Source organism: Drosophila takahashii, chromosome 2R (assembly GCF_030179915.1).
Source record: "Drosophila takahashii strain IR98-3 E-12201 chromosome 2R, DtakHiC1v2, whole genome shotgun sequence".
NCBI lineage: Eukaryota > Metazoa > Arthropoda > Insecta > Diptera > Drosophilidae > Drosophila > Drosophila takahashii.
Genome location: NC_091679.1, coordinates 19,080,413 through 19,100,063, shown reverse-complemented (window position 1 = coordinate 19,100,063; position 19,651 = coordinate 19,080,413). Strand labels below are relative to the sequence as shown.

General features: G+C 39.1%; 2 long non-coding RNA genes across 2 annotated transcripts in view; one reads left to right on the top strand and one right to left on the bottom strand.

Moving 5' to 3' along the window:
- Positions 1 to 631: 631 nt before the first annotated feature.
- Positions 632 to 19,651, bottom strand: part of LOC138912416 (uncharacterized) — a 37,051-nt gene continuing 18,031 nt past the window's right edge. Inside the window, exons 2-3 of the long non-coding RNA XR_011417960.1 lie at positions 3,042 to 3,117; positions 632 to 688 (exon numbers count right to left, since the gene is read on the bottom strand). This is a non-coding gene — a long non-coding RNA (uncharacterized lncRNA). The remainder of the gene's footprint in view (positions 689 to 3,041; positions 3,118 to 19,651) is intronic.
- On the top strand, positions 1,672 to 2,498 carry LOC138912664 (uncharacterized). The gene is made up of 3 exons (XR_011418226.1): positions 1,672 to 1,763; positions 2,026 to 2,216; positions 2,281 to 2,498. It is a non-coding gene; the product is annotated as an uncharacterized lncRNA (long non-coding RNA).

The window sequence follows — 19,651 nt, the reverse complement described above, 5'->3', positions numbered from 1 at the left end:
TAGATTTACTTTAGATTTTACTCTCTCAACTTTATGCGAGTGCATGCTGCAACCAAAGAGTGTAAGTGCATAATTTCGTTTGCTTATACACTCATAAAAAAAAATTGAAGAATTTCCGTTAAATCTAGAGAATACTTTCTTAAATTTTTGCCAAAGGTGACCTCGCCTTTGTTTCAAGAAATGGTTTTTTAAAAAGGCACCTTTAAAACAAGAAAAAATATTTCTTGAAACAAGAAATAAAATTTCTTAAAACAAAAAATGGTTCTTTAGAAACCCACCATTAAAAGAAGAAAAAATATTTCTTGAAACAAGAAAGGCGATTCTCGCTTCAAAGGTGCTTTCTTTCTTGTTTTAAGAAATTACATTTCTCGTTTCAAGAAAGGGTTTTTTAGAAAGGCACCTTTTAAACAAGAAAAATTCTTTCTTGTTCAAATTTCCTTTCAAGAAATTTTATTTCTTGATTTAAGAAATAATATTTCTTGAAAGGAAGTTTTATATTAACACTGAAATCCTAAAAATAAAATGTAACTTGGTTTTTTCTTTTGCATATTATATTTAATTACATTCAAAACATTTAACACTTAACTTTTAAACAATTTTAAATAACACATTTTTGACTTAAGAAAACATTATTATAACCAAATATGTAGTTGCAGGCAAAAAAATTATTTTCTTCGGCTTTCCTCATCTGGAAAAAAAGAGTTATTGGAATATCAATGATTTGTTTTTAGATAATAATAGATAGATGTTTTTAGATAATAGATAATAATGTAATGTTAATAATAGCCAAAATACAAACACGTTGGTCAGACGACCGAGAGAGGAGCAAGACAAGTAGAAAATGAAGATGGAAGGGTTGAAAATCTAATTTCAGAGAGAGACCCAGCGGGAATGTGAGAAGTTGGTTTTTGTGTTCTTGAAATCCTGTTCCTTTTTGCAGGCGGCGGTGTAGGGATAGATAATTTCTGAGCGCTAAATGAGGGTGGGTTTCTGAGTAGCATCAATATCAGGCCATTTATGCGCTGTGTGATTTCTGTGGCACTACGATTATAATATTTTTTAATAAAAAAATCACCAACTTATAATATTCAAAAATCCTATGATTTACACCAAAACCAAAAGACTTGTTCTCACATTTAGTTTTAATTTTTAGTAATTTTAAAAGTCGTAGAAAAAATATTAATAATTGTTAATCAAAAAATTAAACTATATAACATTATTATCATAATGTCTATAATGATAATATTAATTTATTTTACCCAACATTTTTCAAATAATAATAAGGATGAATGTGGGATTCAACCAAATTATAGAGAAAAGCCACGGTAAGACGATTAAAATATTTGATCACATTTATCAAGGAATTACATTAAATTACAAAGAAAACTATTGTTGTTTTTTACATTTTTAAACATTTTCTGTGAAATAAAATAAATTGATCGTCAGATCGTGGCCTAAGCCATTTTTAAGTGTTGTTAAAATATAAAAATTCGTGTTGGTGGTATTGATAACACGAAAAATGCCTAATATACCTATAATATACGTAACCTTTAATGATTACGGTCCCTGAAAAGTATTGTTTAAATATTTATTCGGCGCCAAAGTGTGACCCAACTTTACAAAGAAAATTACCCCACATTTATCTGCATTTTGTATGGTATTATCAAGCATATAATGCAGGGTCACATCATTTTTAAATTTGTTGGAAAAAGTGAAAAAAAAAAGTGAAAATAGTTAATTTTAATCTAAAAAACAATAAAAAGGTGAGTGATAAAATGAATTTTGTCTTTTTATAACCTTTATTTCAGCGTTACAAAGGTTAGTATCACAGATATTTTCGCCATTTATAAATATACGCCTCCGGATGCTATCTTCAACACAAATTCTGCATTTCAGTGACACTTGAAATGTTTTTAATCTTTACCAGTGGTAAATGGTGTGAGGTGTTCATTAAATGGTTGTATAAATAGTACTTCAGTACTAACTTAGTTGTTTAACTTAATCAAAATATTTCATTTATTTCAGCCAGGCCGACTGAGACTTCTTGGGACCAGAAGTGTTGCGCCTGCGTTTGTCATATTTTATTTTTTCTTCTCATAGTTTTTGATATAGATACCCGACATAAAACAACTGAACAGAGGGTAAATGATCGGCCATGGCAAACCAGGCATAATTTCTGGAGAGATCCTTTAATTTTGTGCGGAGACCTAATAATGGTAATTACTCTTATTATTATTCCTGGTCTTACATTCATATCTAAATTATGTTTGATATTTTCAGAAGACAGACAAGAAATGGATATCTAAGTACTGCATTCGGCCAAGCAAAACCCGGGAATGCTTCAGGCATTACAAATTTGTAGTTCCAATGCTTCGATTGTAAATATTATTAATAAATACACAAACAAATATTACAAAAAACATGATTTTTATTGTGGAAAATCAGATACTGCAAAGCAGTGCAAAACCAAAACTGCGAGGGTCTGGAAAAACCAAAACTGGGAGGGTGTAGAAAAACAGATATTGCAAGTGGAGGAAAACCATAACTGGCTACGTGTGGAAAATCTATAATGCGGGAAGTCGAAAAACCAGTGGATTTTGTCCTGCATTCTTCTGCCAGAGATCCAGATAGAAACCTCATTTCCCCCTTACTTTTTGTGTCACCCCCGTGTATTTTGAAACCAGAGATGGAAGAAATGTAAGGGGTGAATGAGGTTTAGTCCCTTCCGCTTCTATGGAGAAACCTCTTGAAAATATGTTATTTTCCAGAGGAATTTTCCCGGTGGGGACGCGTACATACATACATATATATTTACATACAGTCCTTTGCGCGAAGGGAGACCGAATGTAAGCAGGGCACATCATGTCAATTTTAAGAAGGAAAAGAGAGAAACGTCGCGACGCGTAGGTCAAGCGAGCGAGAGAGAGGAGCAGAATATGAAAGGGTTGAAATCGGGGTTCAGATCGGGTGAGCCGCGTACATGCATAGATATTTACATGCATACATAAGTATGTCAAACAAATACAACATATTTTTCTTACCTTAGAAGTTTTTAAAACAAAATTACAGCTTCGCCAAACAAATTATTTGGCTGATGCAACAGCAGGTATTTTAACTCTGAAAAATAAATAAAATACGAGTAATGATATAAAGTTATTATAGAACTCTACACCCACAAATGTATGTACAAATGTATGTACGTAGCTCTTAGCTAAAAAACAATTCAACTTAATTGATATAAGCTTGGTAAAGAGATTTGGAATTTATCCTTTAATTACATACATACAATTGTACGCGCGCTATACAACAAATTATATATTTACATACCTTTGAATATTTGGAAAAAGGCTTCACCTCTTATCCGCTTGAAAATCACGTCCATCACTCACGAATTTTTTTCACAACTGACGCTCGGGGGATCAGAGAAGTCGGTAGCCGGGTAGTAGTCGGGCCGAGTAGGCCCTTCGTCCCACTTCGTTTTTCTTGTCGTTAACATTCGGCAGCCGAAGGAAGACAATGGCTACTTTTCTATATTCTAGGGTCATTTCATTCATATATTCACAGGTGGTTTTGTCCTTAAATACGTACAAAAATGTTTTGGCTGCGCACTGTGGGGCGCCTAGAACAAAAAGCCTGCCAAAATGATTTTTTATACCCATTACTCGTAGAGTAAAAGGGTATACTAGATTCGTGCAAAAGTATGTAACAGCTAGAAGGAAGCGTTTCCGACCCCGTAAAGTATATATATTCTTTATCAGGGTCACTAGCCGAGTCGATCTAGCCATGTCCGTCTGTCCGTCTGTCTGTCTGTCTGTCTGTCTGTCTGTCTGTCTGTCTGTCTGTCTGTCTGTCTGTCTGTCTGTCTGTCTGTCCGTCTGTCCGTCTGTATGAACGCTGAGATCTCAGAAACTACAAAAGCTAGAAGGTTGAGATTTCCCACACATATTCTTTGGCTTCCTACGCAGCGCAAGTTTATTTTAGCCGAGCGCCACGTCCCCTCTAACGCCCACAATCGCCCACTAACGATTTTAAAATGGGTCCTGCGCTCACATCTTTTAAGATTTCCGAGAAGTATAAATATAAATCTTTAAAGATTTCCGAGAAGTATAAATGCAATTTTGTTGTGTATATTTATACCTATCGAAATGTAGAAGAAAGACAAATCGGACCATTCATTAAAAAGTTATACGCAATCAAAAATTATATATCTATCTCCCTCGCACTCCCTTTAGCTGAGTTACGATTATTAGTCGGGACACCAACCCGACACAGCGTTCGCACTCCCTTTAGCTGAGTGATGTGGGGGCCAGTCGAAAAATGAAGTTATAAATTTGTTTTCAGAGATAGAGAAAAGTCTTTATTCATGTAAATTCGTAGATGCCCAAAAGCTAAGCGCAGGGTATAGCTGAAGAGCATCGAGCATCGTCTAGCTGAACCGCTCGCACAACTAGCGCACCGGCATAGCGCTCTCTCTATCGCGCGCACCATAGAAAAACGTGTGAAGGCAGAAACGCAAACGGAATCTGGAACGATCCCGTTACGTGAAGTTTGGCAACGCCGCCGCGTACAGCCAGCTTCACGCGACGAAAGTCTCGTTCACTTCTTTTCAAACTCTGAATGAGTACAGACATACGACTGTCGTAAGATCAAGAGTAAGAACGTAAAAATATACACCACGTGTTCTAGTTTTCCTTTGAACTTGTGAAGTGATTTATTGAGAGAGGATCATTGTTGTTTTAATACCCAACTACTGGTAAATATTAGCACCCAGCTTAACCGTATAGGCAGTGTAAATAGAAAAGTGTATTTTCGTAATAGGAAAAAGGAAGGAGATTTCGTCGAAGCCGCCCGGCTACATCAGCGCCAGCTCGGCGTGATCACGCCGTTTGTAATTTCATCGGCCAAGACGAGATTTTCTGAGAGATTTTGGAGCCAATTTGCCACGGCGGAGTTGCCACCTGCGGACACGTGTCTCGCGGAGCGCAGCTTTGGTCCGCAAAAGGCGCCCGTATTCTGGAAGGTGACCGAGGCTGCAGTTTGCCCACCAACTACGCAAATCTGTAGCTCGGCTCCTCACCAACCGCATGCCACGTGCGGCCTAGAATCACCTCAAAGAACCACCTGAATGACGACTTGAAGAAGTGCATAACCTCACCAGCACGCGCCACGCGCGGCATCCACCTACCCAGCTCTGGCGAAGCCATAGAGCGACAACGTGGAAGGTTATTGTACCAGGACTTAACATCACTCCGACCATTGATGATCACCTCACCAACCCGCGCCACGCACGGCATGTAAGCACGCAGCTCTGGTTTGACCATCGAGCGATCTTCTGGAAGGTGATCGGATGAGGAAGTGAGCGACTACCGGATGTGACACCTGCTACGCGCCTACATCGCCCCACCAACACGCGCCACGCGCGGCAACGAAGCACCCAGCTCTGGCTAGCCCATAGAGCCGATATTTTGGAAGGCGAGTCGTAGCGCAGCAACTCGGCACTTCACCCGTACTGGCCACGTGCGGCTTGCCGATGGAATAAGCCTCGCAAAAGGCTGATTATTTAAAGGAAGGACAACCTAGAGGAACAGACCTGTTGTCTGACATGCGAAGACGCAGATCCCTTCGTGTGTAATAAGCTGATCAGGAACCGCACAGGAGAAGCAGTAGTGGATCAATGATGGGAATCACTCGCTGCGACGTTTGCTAGATTAGTGTTTGCTTATTTTAAAGTCAAGCTTCACGTTTTTGTAGAGTAAATTTACGGTACTTGCTTACGTAGCGTACCTTTGTATTGATTCAGTAGAAATTCTCATTAGTTTTCTGACAATGACCACCCGTGTAGGCCACGCAATTAAGCTCGTCAGAAATTAATATGTAAATTTGTCTAAAAGCACCCTAGCACAGCGTCTTCGATGGGCCCAACGAACCTGCATCGCCGGAGTTTTGCGTAAGTGAGATCTTTAAACCACTATATTGATTTCCTGACATTTACCGATATATTTGAATGGTATTATTATTGTGTGTGCATATTAGACGGAAGGTTATGAAGTCAGTGTAGCAATTATCTGTAATTCGGAATTGAGTTTGGTATTGAAAAGAGAGAATTGAAGTTGTATTGAAATTATGATTGAATTTAATGATCTTTTGTTAGCTATGGTAAATATTTCAACTATGTTTGAATAGTTTTGTAAATCTAGGTTCGTGATTGAACACACAATGCTGGAGCTATATGAATTGAAAATGTAATGAACCAATAAACATTGAATAAGGGATAACCGTCAACAATATCTCACGCGTTATCATGGTAGGGAGGGTACAGAAAGGGGGCGAATAACATCAAGCCACCCTAACTTCCAGTATTTCTTGATCTGCGTTTGCCTACAATGTCCGTCCGTGTACCCATAGTCCGTATACACCCATTCATTTTTGTTGAGCCTTGTAGATACCGTTTAGTGCACTTAAAACTTTTTCACGTAGTACAGCACGCGTTATAGAAAAGACGAGGAAGACCCACGACAATCCGACGAGCTTAGCACAGAGCAATGCTAGAAGTGCACGAAACCGAATCTTTCTATACACTAGGTTTCCCATAACTTAGTGAGCGTAGGTCTAGAACCAAGAGGCAACCCGAGGCTCCAGACCGTTGCTGCCGGCTACATCTTATATTAATTTTAGTAACAGCATCCGAGTGTGTATGCCAATCCTTCATTTTCGTGTTGCTGTCTACTACATATAAGAAAGAAAAATGGCGCCCAACGTGGGGCAGAATCTCCACTAACGTGGGGCAGAATCTCCACTAACGTGGGGCCAAACCTTAGTTTACGTCCATAGGAACCGAAACCGCCTAGAAATCGGTTGATTTCTAAGTGCAGGCTACTAGGAGGAGGTATAGCTTCACGTATTGCTTTATTAGTTTTCAAATAGATTTGTGTTAGAGTCTGCTGACGTTTACTTTCTTTCCCTCAGTTTAATTAATGATCACTTGTAATTCGAAGCCGGAACAGCGACCGCGATTCGAGAATCTACGGATTGGGTCGACCATTCAGTTCAAGGGACCATGTAAGCTTGTAGAGTTAGGAAGTAAACACAATTAGAAAATATTTGTAGATTTGGATGACGGTAAATCAGGTGTCTAGGAATCGCGATTGTATTTCGAGCTTTGTACGGAATAATCGACCGGAACCAACAGTTTACTGGATATCGCAATTCTACGGAATTTCGGTAAACTTGTTTTTAGATTACGACCATCTGTTCAACGGAACTGCAAAGTGTTGGAGGAAATTCGATCTTTGACCGGTTCAGAAAGCGTAATTCAAAAGAACAAGCCTTCAAAACATTTTGTTTTGTTATTTTTAGTTTACTTTGGCAAGCAATCAAGAAACATTAGGAAGTAGAATTCATATAGCGAGCAAGCATTGTAGTAATACCAATCACGGACCAATTAAATTCGTAAATAACAAACACAAAGCATTTAGTATTTTGTCGATATGTCATTGCGTCACAGCAATCTTGATCTACCAGCCGCAGTAGGCGGCGAGATTACATCATGTACGATTTGTACACAACCATTGATCGCAAACGATTTAACATCATCCACCCCATGCGGTCATACATTCCATCACCAGTGCATCAGGGATTACATACTTGATTCAAATAGATGCCCAGTGTGCAATCGGGAGTGCACCGTACAACAATTATCTTTGTCAAACAACAACTTGTTAGCGGAATTGTCAGCTGCTGATCGAAGGACAGGAGAAGCTAATCCTGCCAACAACGACTTACCGGCCAGCAGTAACGCAAATAATAACGCCAACAGAGGCCGAGGAAGCGGGAGAAGAGGTAGAAATTCAGGTCAACGCAGAGGCGCTGGACAACGTACAGGAATGACACTGAGGTCGAATCGCAATAATCCAGAGGATCATCACGAACGTAGTCTGGACACAGATTCGGTTGTAGACACTTCTAGGGCAGAGAATCTAGAAGATATTGAGAGAGTAGTGCGAACAACCATGCAAGCACAACAAAGTAGCCTTAGGCAAGAACTTTCTGATTTTATTCGTGCGCAGGTAGCAAGCCTACAGATTGGTAGTTCTGCTCAAACTCCAAATAGGAGAATGAACGAAAGGCAAGATCAGTCAGGGGAAGCTCAGTCTGCAGGAACAGTTTATCACGATATTCGCCTAAATGCTCAGCGCGTCAACAGATCAGATTCCACAGTGCAGCCAGAAAAAGTGCCGAACATTATTCAAAGCTGGCACATCAAGTTTGATGGATCCAAAGACGGTTTACAGTCTGAGGAGTTTCTTTATCGAGTACAGGCATTAGCTCAACAGAATTTAAATGGAGATCGTCAGCTTCTATGCGACCATTTGCATTTATTTTTCGTTGGCAAAGCGAGCGAATGGTACTGGAAGTTCCATCGTTCGTGCCATCAGTTTAGTTGGATAGAGTTTTGTAGAGAGTTTCGTAATAAGTTCAAGGAAAGTGAGTCTGACATGGACATTTGGGAGTCCATAAACAACAGGCGGCAAGCCGAAAAAGAACCTTTTGAGGATTACCAATTCCAAGTGGAAAAGCTCGCATCTCGCTTGAACACTCCGATCTCAGAAGAATCGTTAGTTAGGCTTCTCATACGGCATTCAAAGCCATCTCTACGGTACGAACTTATGCATTTGCATATAGACACCTTAGCTCAGCTCAGGGAAGAAGTCCGAACTCACGAACAGTTTTGCAGGCAAATGAAAGCGCAACCGATGAAGGGTAGTTTTCATCAACGCTCTTTCGTTTCTCAGTTAGAAAAAGATTTTGACGACAGCGAATCAGCTGAAGTAGCGGCACTACAACGCAAGCAACTTAAGTGTTGGAACTGCGACAAGCTTGGTCATCGTTTTGACGAGTGTTTCGAAGCTCGAACCATCTTTTGCTACGGATGTGGAGCGAAAAATATGTACAAGCCCAAATGCCAAAAGTGCAACCCTTCGGAAAACTACGCGTTGGATGCGTCGGTCAAGAACCACACGTCGCATCCGAGGCAGTAAAATCCGACAGTGGTACCCAAACAGAACAATTAGTAGTATTAACTCCGGACAAGTCAGTCAACCACCCAGACGAATCTTTAACCAGTAATGTCAAATATCCCCAGCCATATCACATTAGAGCAGCAAGATATGCAGCCGCAAGACAACGAATCTTCGGGGACGTCAGTTCTTGCAGTCGCCTTTCTAAACCCAGACGTTCAACCAAACGAATGCGAAGTTTTTGGAAGAAAGTTCGAGGAAGTCGCCAAAAGCTGATCTCCGCGATCTTTATGAATTCTGATAACAGATTATACACAGATATCAACATAGCTGACCATCACTATGTGGCTCTATTGGACTCAGGCGCGTCCATAAGTTGCATCGGTGGTTCAGCAGCCCAAGAATTAGGACAGCACCCGAAAATGCGCAAGTGTTCTGGCAGAATTCGCACAGCAAACAACGCCGAATGTTCAGTCGTCGGAAGACTTGAATTTGAAGTTACCTATCGTGAATTTACCAAACCGGTAAAGTTTTTTGTAATTCCAGATCTTAAGCAAGATGTTTATCTTGGAATAGATTTCTGGCGTGATTTTGGTTTACTCAGTAAGATTATGGATAACAAAGTCTCAGTGGCGGAGTTAGACGTAGGTCGAGAGGACGAAGCCGTTGAGATGCCCAAAGTTCACGAGCTGTCACCGCAGCAAAAAGAAAGACTAGACTCAGTTATAGCTAAATTACCATCTTACGAAAAGAACGGTCTAGGTCGAACACATTTGATGGAACATTGTATTGATGTAGCAGACGCGAAACCAGTTAAGCAGCGTCATTGGCCAATATCGCCGGCAAAAGAAAACTTTATGTTTTCCGAGTTGGAGAATATGTTAGCGTTAGGCGTTATTGAAGAATCCAAAAGCCCGTGGAGCAGCAACTGTGTTCTCGTGAGGAAAGGACCGAAAGTTCGTTTGTGTCTTGATTCCAGGGAAGTAAATAAGTTAACTGTAAAGGACGCTTATCCACTACCGCACATAGACGGGATACTCAGCCGTTTACCTCCCGCACGCTACATTACAGGTCTTGATATGAAGCACGCTTTCTGGCAGATACCGCTCGAGGAGAAGTCCAGACAGTATACAGCATTTACAATACCGAACAGACCCCTATACCAATATAAGGTGATGCCCTTTGGTCTATGTAATGCTGCCCAAACTTTGTGTAGATTAATGGATTTGGTTATTCCAGCAAAATTGCGTACGAGAGTCTTTGTTTATTTAGACGACCTCCTGGTTCTGTCTGACGATTTCGAGTCGCATATGAAGCTCTTAGAAGAGATCGCAGGTTATCTTCGTGATGCAAACCTGACGATCAACATAGCCAAATCAAAGTTCTGCATGACTGAAATTAGATACCTAGGTTTTGTCATTGGTCATGGTGAGTTAAAAGTCGATCCAGAGAAAGTAAGCGCGATCGAAAAGTTTCCTGCACCCACCACCGTCAAACAGTTGCGTAGATTTCTTGGTCTAGCGGGATGGTACAGACGTTTTGTGGATAACTATGCCGCAATCGCCGTTCCACTAACCGACCTGCTCAAGAAAAACAAAGTTTTTACTTGGACAGAAGAAGCGGAGGAAGCATTTACCCAGCTTAAGTCCAAACTCATCTCATCTCCAGTCTTGAGGACGCCGAATTTCAAGAAACAGTTTATACTGCTTTGCGATGCAAGCCTGTATGGGCTTGGTTGTGTTCTAGCGCAAGAGAATGAAGATGGAGTCGAATTACCTATAGCGTACATGTCTGAGAAGCTGTCGAAGGCACAGCGAAATTATTCAGTCACCGAACTAGAGTGCTTAGCAGTCATCAAAGGCATCAATAAGTTCAGAGCCTACGTTGAGGGGCAAGATTTTTGTGTTATAACAGATCATGCTTCACTGCAATGGCTAATGCGACAAAAGGACTTATCCGGCCGTCTAGCCAGATGGTCCATTCGTCTGCAAGGTTTTTCATTCACGATCAAACATCGCCGTGGATCAGAAAATGTTGTTGCCGATGCACTTTCGCGTCGCGAAGAAGTAGTATCTGACATAGCTGATGGAGGACCCATTATTGATTTAACATCAAAAGAGTTTAATTCAGAGCAATATCTCGAACTGAGAAAACAGATTCTTGACAACCAGTCAAAGCTTCCGGATCTCAGGGTCGTGGATAATTTTGTGTATAAGAGAACAGAACCAGCGAAGGGAGATGTGTTGCCAGACGAGGAGTCATGGAAACTTTGGGTTCCAATCAACCTTGTCGACCAAGTTTTAACACGCGCGCACAATTCACCCGATGCCGCACATATTGGCATGAACAAAATGATCGAGAAGCTCAGACGTCATTTATTCTGGCCAGGAATGGTTACTCAAATTCGCAGCTTTGTCTCAGATTGTTCTATTTGCAAGTCAACAAAGAGCCCTAACAAAGTTCTTAGACCACCCATGGGGAGACCCACAAATTCGGATCGTCCATTTCAGAGGCTTTATATGGATCTTCTTGGCCCATATCCACGGTCCAAGAAAGGAAATATAGGACTTTTGATAATTGTAGACCATTGTTCGAAGTTTCACTTCTTACAGCCGTTGCGGAAATTTACTTCCGAAAGGATTTGTGATTTTCTTGAAAAGCACGTTTTTTATACCTTCGGCACACCAGAGTCCATACTGACGGACAACGGGTCGCAATTCAAATCAGGGTATTTTAGAGCTTTTCTAACGAAATTTGGAGTCAAGCATATTTGCACAGCGATTTATTCACCACAAGCTAACGCAAGTGAGCGAGTGAATAGATCGATACTAGCTGCAATTAGAGCTTATATCGGTACTGACCATACGAATTGGGATACAAACATAGACGCGATAAGCGCATCCTTGAGATCTAGCATACACCGAAGTACAGGATTTTCTCCGTATTTTCTTTGTTTTGGTCAGAACATGATAGCTAACGGACAGGATTATGAGTTGCTCAGAAATTTGAATTTGTTAACCGACGATGTACCGCTAAAAACAGCTGACATGTTGCAAATAGTGCGTCAGGAGGCTAAAAAGAAGATTGCAGAATCACACGCCGCAAATGCTAGGGTATATAACTTGCGCAGCCGAACCGTTCACCTGAAGATCGGAGACACCGTATTCGCACGCAGTTTCGCTCAAAGTAATGCGGGGAAAAAGTTTAATAGCAAACTCGCACCTGTTTTTTATTAAAGCAACGGTAACAAAGAAGATCAGCCCAACATATTATGAGTTAGCAAATGAAGCAAATAAGTCCTTAGGCGTATACCATTTGAAAGACATTAGAACCTGAATTGTAAATAACATGGTGTTTACTGACCCTTGTTTTTCTTTCAGTTAACCCCTCGGCGAGTTCAATCTCTTGCTGAGTTAACTGTGGTGTGGGGGCCAGTCGAAAAATGAAGTTATAAATTTGTTTTCAGAGATAGAGAAAAGTCTTTATTCATGTAAATTCGTAGATGCCCAAAAGCTAAGCGCAGGGTATAGCTGAAGAGCATCGAGCATCGTCTAGCTGAACCGCTCGCACAACTAGCGCACCGGCATAGCGCTCTCTCTATCGCGCGCACCATAGAAAAACGTGTGAAGGCAGAAACGCAAACGGAATCTGGAACGATCCCGTTACGTGAAGTTTGGCAACGCCGCCGCGTACAGCCAGCTTCACGCGACGAAAGTCTCGTTCACTTCTTTTCAAACTCTGAATGAGTACAGACATACGACTGTCGTAAGATCAAGAGTAAGAACGTAAAAATATACACCACGTGTTCTAGTTTTCCTTTGAACTTGTGAAGTGATTTATTGAGAGAGGATCATTGTTGTTTTAATACCCAACTACTGGTAAATATTAGCACCCAGCTTAACCGTATAGGCAGTGTAAATAGAAAAGTGTATTTTCGTAATAGGAAAAAGGAAGGAGATTTCGTCGAAGCCGCCCGGCTACATCAGCGCCAGCTCGGCGTGATCACGCCGTTTGTAATTTCATCGGCCAAGACGAGATTTTCTGAGAGATTTTGGAGCCAATTTGCCACGGCGGAGTTGCCACCTGCGGACACGTGTCTCGCGGAGCGCAGCTTTGGTCCGCAAAAGGCGCCCGTATTCTGGAAGGTGACCGAGGCTGCAGTTTGCCCACCAACTACGCAAATCTGTAGCTCGGCTCCTCACCAACCGCATGCCACGTGCGGCCTAGAATCACCTCAAAGAACCACCTGAATGACGACTTGAAGAAGTGCATAACCTCACCAGCACGCGCCACGCGCGGCATCCACCTACCCAGCTCTGGCGAAGCCATAGAGCGACAACGTGGAAGGTTATTGTACCAGGACTTAACATCACTCCGACCATTGATGATCACCTCACCAACCCGCGCCACGCACGGCATGTAAGCACGCAGCTCTGGTTTGACCATCGAGCGATCTTCTGGAAGGTGATCGGATGAGGAAGTGAGCGACTACCGGATGTGACACCTGCTACGCGCCTACATCGCCCCACCAACACGCGCCACGCGCGGCAACGAAGCACCCAGCTCTGGCTAGCCCATAGAGCCGATATTTTGGAAGGCGAGTCGTAGCGCAGCAACTCGGCACTTCACCCGTACTGGCCACGTGCGGCTTGCCGATGGAATAAGCCTCGCAAAAGGCTGATTATTTAAAGGAAGGACAACCTAGAGGAACAGACCTGTTGTCTGACATGCGAAGACGCAGATCCCTTCGTGTGTAATAAGCTGATCAGGAACCGCACAGGAGAAGCAGTAGTGGATCAATGATGGGAATCACTCGCTGCGACGTTTGCTAGATTAGTGTTTGCTTATTTTAAAGTCAAGCTTCACGTTTTTGTAGAGTAAATTTACGGTACTTGCTTACGTAGCGTACCTTTGTATTGATTCAGTAGAAATTCTCATTAGTTTTCTGACAATGACCACCCGTGTAGGCCACGCAATTAAGCTCGTCAGAAATTAATATGTAAATTTGTCTAAAAGCACCCTAGCACAGCGTCTTCGATGGGCCCAACGAACCTGCATCGCCGGAGTTTTGCGTAAGTGAGATCTTTAAACCACTATATTGATTTCCTGACATTTACCGATATATTTGAATGGTATTATTATTGTGTGTGCATATTAGACGGAAGGTTATGAAGTCAGTGTAGCAATTATCTGTAATTCGGAATTGAGTTTGGTATTGAAAAGAGAGAATTGAAGTTGTATTGAAATTATGATTGAATTTAATGATCTTTTGTTAGCTATGGTAAATATTTCAACTATGTTTGAATAGTTTTGTAAATCTAGGTTCGTGATTGAACACACAATGCTGGAGCTATATGAATTGAAAATGTAATGAACCAATAAACATTGAATAAGGGATAACCGTCAACAATATCTCACGCGTTATCATGGTAGGGAGGGTACAGAAAGGGGGCGAATAACATCAAGCCACCCTAACTTCCAGTATTTCTTGATCTGCGTTTGCCTACAATGTCCGTCCGTGTACCCATAGTCCGTATACACCCATTCATTTTTGTTGAGCCTTGTAGATACCGTTTAGTGCACTTAAAACTTTTTCACGTAGTACAGCACGCGTTATAGAAAAGACGAGGAAGACCCACGACAATCCGACGAGCTTAGCACAGAGCAATGCTAGAAGTGCACGAAACCGAATCTTTCTATACACTAGGTTTCCCATAACTTAGTGAGCGTAGGTCTAGAACCAAGAGGCAACCCGAGGCTCCAGACCGTTGCTGCCGGCTACATCTTATATTAATTTTAGTAACAGCATCCGAGTGTGTATGCCAATCCTTCATTTTCGTGTTGCTGTCTACTACAGTGACGGGTATTAGATAGTCGGGACAACAACCCGACTATAGCGTTCTCTCTTGTTTTTTTTTTAAGATTTTCCAAAATGTTGCAATGCAACTTTAAAAACAATTAAATTCTCTATACAAATCAAAAGGAAAGAGTGATCTGTGATGAATGGTTCTCCCACTACAGATTTATAAAGTGGATTTTTCAAAATATAATATTAGCCAATAAGAAAAAAAGGTATTTTTACACATCTTTGAAATTTTTCTGAAAGCGCCCAAGGGCCTAAGTTGTATATGTAACGATTGAAATTTTAAGAGCAACCAAATCTTAAAATATTAAAAAAACTATAAAAATGTTAGATACATAATTACTATTTTTTTTAATTTTTTAAAAGGGGTCCAAAAAAATTGGGATTTTTTGGATATTTTTAGACGTAAAGTAGTGTTACACCCTAGATCCCCGTTTAATTCTTTTTTTTTTTAAAAAAGTTTAGATATTTAACTACATTTTCTGAAAAAATTAGACTTAGAACTCTATAAGTAATTTATTTATATTTTTTTCTTAAAAAAACATTTTTTTTTTCTTAAAAATTTTCTACAACAAAAAAATTTTACTAAAAAAATTCACCCTATGATGTTTTTTTACAAATTTAATTGCCTTTAACAATGTCCCATCAAACGATATTCGATATAGGGCTCCGCTGATTTAAGGCAGACTTTTGGCTTTTTCGCCCCACTGTGCTGCTGTGGCAAACCGAGCATTGTATGTAAAAGGTGAAGCGGACAAAAAATTTGAATACTAATTGCATAATTTTGACCACTCGCGTTTTACTTATTTACATACGCTTGCCATCAATAAAAAAAAGAATAAAAAAAATGTAAAAAAATAAATTATAATAAATTATTATAATATAAAAATAAAGCATGTGAAAACAAATATTTCTATTTTTTAGAAAAAATTTATACTTTTTAGAAAATGTTTCTATGATTTAGGGTTGGTTTAATTTTAGGGTTAGGGCACTCATTTTTAGAAAAGGTGTTGCCAAAATATTTTATAATTTTCGTTTGCCTTTCTATTTTTCAGAAAATAATTTCTAATTTTCAGGGCATTTTTTCTAGATTTTAGGGTGATTTTAGTTCATGGTAACCATTTTCTACATTTAAGAAAAACTTCCTAGATTTGAGAAAAACTTTCTTGACTTAAGAAAAATTTCCTTAGATTTAGAAATAACTTTCTTGTATTTAGAAAAAAGTAATTTTTAGGGCGATTTTCTAAAATTTAGGGTAAAATTTATATTGAGTGTAATAGTTGCGGACAACGTCGCTTCGTGTGTTGCTAGTATTAAAATAAAATTTTAAAAAAAATGTATATTTATTTCGTGCGTGTTCGTGTCGTGTCGTGATATAAAATTTTTTTATCGTTTCTAGAGTTTCGTGTTCGTACTGTGTCGTGTTGAGAAATTTTGACAGGCCCAACTCTAGTTGCCAGTGACGTCTGTCCGTCTGTCTGTCTGTCCGTATGAACGCTGAGATCTCGGAAACTACAAAAGCTAGAAGGTTGAGATTTCCCATACATATTATTGGGCTTCCTACGCAGAGCAAGTTTATTTAAGCAGAGCGCCACGCCCCCTGTAACGACCACAATCTGTTTTGTGTATATTTATACCTATCAAAATGTACACTCATAAAAATTAATTTCTAAATTTTGGGAAATTTCGCCATTGAATCGGCCTACCTTTGAAAAAATTCAAGAAAGAATTTTTCTTAAAAATAGAAAAATGCAAATCTCATATGTTTGTTTTGCCGTCGCAGCCAAAACATTTTCTACGTATTTAAGGACAAAATCACCTTTTAATATATGAATGAAATGACCCTAGAATATAGAAAAGTAGCCATTGACTTCCTTCGGCTGCCGAATGTTAACGACAAGAAAAACGAAGTGGGACGAAGGGCCTACTCGGCCCGACTACTACCCGGCTACCGACTTCTCTGATCACCCGAGCGTCAGTTGTGAAAAAAATTCGTAAGTGATGGACGTGATTTTCAAGCGGATAAGAGGTGAAGCCTTTTTCCAAATATTCAAAGGTAGGGGAGAGGTCTTTAGGTTGAGACGGTCTGTAAGTTGAGACACTAAATTTTCTCAAAACCTATCCACTAAACAAATTGTTTTTATTTTCATTTTGAGTCCTTTTTAGTGACAAAACTTTTGGGGAAAACATTATAAGCCAGGCTCTAGCCAGATTAAAGCTGTGAGAGTCGTGTACAATTTTTCACCAAAAAAGTTTTTGTCTACTTTTTTCAAAATTCCATTTAAAATTAATAACGTCCTTAAATTAACTTGGTAAGAGATTTAAAACATTAGTATATTAAATGTTAACTAATTGAAAGAAGAATCAGCTTAATGTGACACTCAGAACAAAATTTATTAATTTTTCCCCGAAACATCCCATTTTGTGTAAGTTGAGACACTTTGAGCGTGTAAGTTGAGACACCCGTTTTTCAAACAAAAAGGCCTTAGGCCAACAGAGGTCGCTTTCTGCCTAGTACACTTCTTTGATATTAGGGGAAAAGTGAATCAAATAAAAACACCTCTTAACGAGGTAAAAAACTAGTGACGACCGCACCTTCAACATACAAAAGTTCTGATATCAACATTTGTGACGAAAAATTATTACACTCGTCATTAAATAGACTTTCTAATCTTTTCTCATTCGGCCCGCCCTAGCAAACTATTCCAGCCTTTTTCCCTTTACGGGCATTTTCTATTGCAGCGTGACGAATGAGAAAAGATTAGAAAGTCTATTTAATGACGAGTGTAATAATTTTTCGTCACAAATGTTGATATCAGAACTTTTGTATGTTGAAGGTGCGGTCGTCACTAGTTTTTTACCTCGTTAAGAGGTGTTTTTATTTGATATCAGAAGTTTTTGTTTGTTTACATTTGCTCTCATAGGAGCTAATATATACATTTAAATTTAAATTGGTCAATCATAATTTTTAAACTATTGTTTTTTAACAAATTAAGTTAAAAAGGCGTTGAAGTATTTTAAAATACCTTTTAAACGAGGTATAGCACATGTCTGTACCTTTAGTAGTGTAGAACTTACAAACTAACGAAATTTAGCTATTTTTAGCTTTTTCCCGCTAAAGTAGCGGCTTTTTCCAAAAGTCGTAGAACAAAAGATTCCTATATGGAACTCTTAAGTGCAAATTTACTGATTCCATGACCCTAAAATACAGTTCGGATACCCTCCCACAAAATTCAATACTCAGGGAGCGTTAGTTGTTCTGAGCTGGCAAAAGTGGCTATTTTCGTTTCTGAATAACTTTTAAACGCGATTTTTTACATAAACATGATATATACCAAAATTTAAGGAATCTCAAGGGCTATACAGTTTAAAGTTGTAAGGAAAATCGTTAGAGCCGTTTTTGAGAAAATTAAAAAAAAGCTAAAAAAAAGTTTAAACAAATTTTCTTTTGTTCATATCTTTTTAACTATTACATTTACACAAATTGCATATAGAAGTCGTTTATAGCATTTAAAAATACCTTTCAAACGAGATGCAGTAAAAGTCTGTAGCTTTAGTAGTATAGAAGTTACGGCTTTCCGAATTTTAGCTATTTATAGCTGTTTTCCCGCAAAACTAGCTAGTTTTTCCAAAAGTGGTAGAACAAAAGTTTTTTACATCGATGTGATGAACGTCATATCAAATTTTCAGAACTTAAAAAACATATTTTGGACAAGTGGACAAGTGGACAAACTGACAAACAGAATTAAATTTTCATTTTGGGAAGAAGAAGAAAATCTTATTTTGGCTATAACTTTTGAACGGAGAGTCGGATTTTGACAAATGACCCCTCATTCGACGGGTATTTTCAAAAGAAATACAACTAAAACATTGCGAGGGGGCATTTATCCCCACCGGCCCCAACAGCTCCAAATTTCGAAATTTTCACTTTTTCACTTTCACCGCTCTCTCTCCCAAGCCAATTGATTTTCTTAAAGTCTTGGTATGCAATCCTGTTAGTTTTCGCAATACCTTTCGATAGGTGTATTATTCATTATGATCGGACCATCACAGTAGATTTTCATTTCTTCGTGTATATATAGTAGTCGCCTTCGCACACTCTCCTGGTGCGCTTCGTCACTACATGGACTGCCGTCCATAGTGATGTTCAAAGAGCCTTTTGATTTTAATTGTTATTTGGACTAAGTTCTTAAAAAATGGATGGGAAAAAATTTAGGACGAACTAAAATTGATTAAATTAACATAAATAAATAGTTCCTCATAGTTTGGAGTACTTTTTGTGTGAGTATTATTGACTTTAAAAAGTGTCTTAACTTACAGACCACTTTTTCAAAATGTCGTTTTTTGGGACTTTTCAAAAAAAATAATTTTTCAGTTTTTCCTAAGAAAAAAAATATTTTTTTTTGTTTTTTATTAAGCTAATAGACTAACCTTTCGATCAGTACCAAATGCGTAAAGTTTCATAAGTGAATGTCGAAATGGCAGATTAAAAACAAAAGGTGTACCAACCTACAGACCTCTCCCCTATGTAAATATATCATTTTTTGTATAGCGCGCGTACAATTGTATGTGTGTAATTAAAGGATAAATTCCAAATCTCTTTACCAAGCTTATACCAATTTAGTTGAATTGTTTTTTAGCTAAGAGCTACGAACATACATACATTTGTACATAAATTTGTGGGTGTAGAGTTCTATAATAACTTTATATCATTACTCGCATTTTCTTTATTTTTCAGAGTGAAAATACCTGCTGTTGCATCAGCCAAATA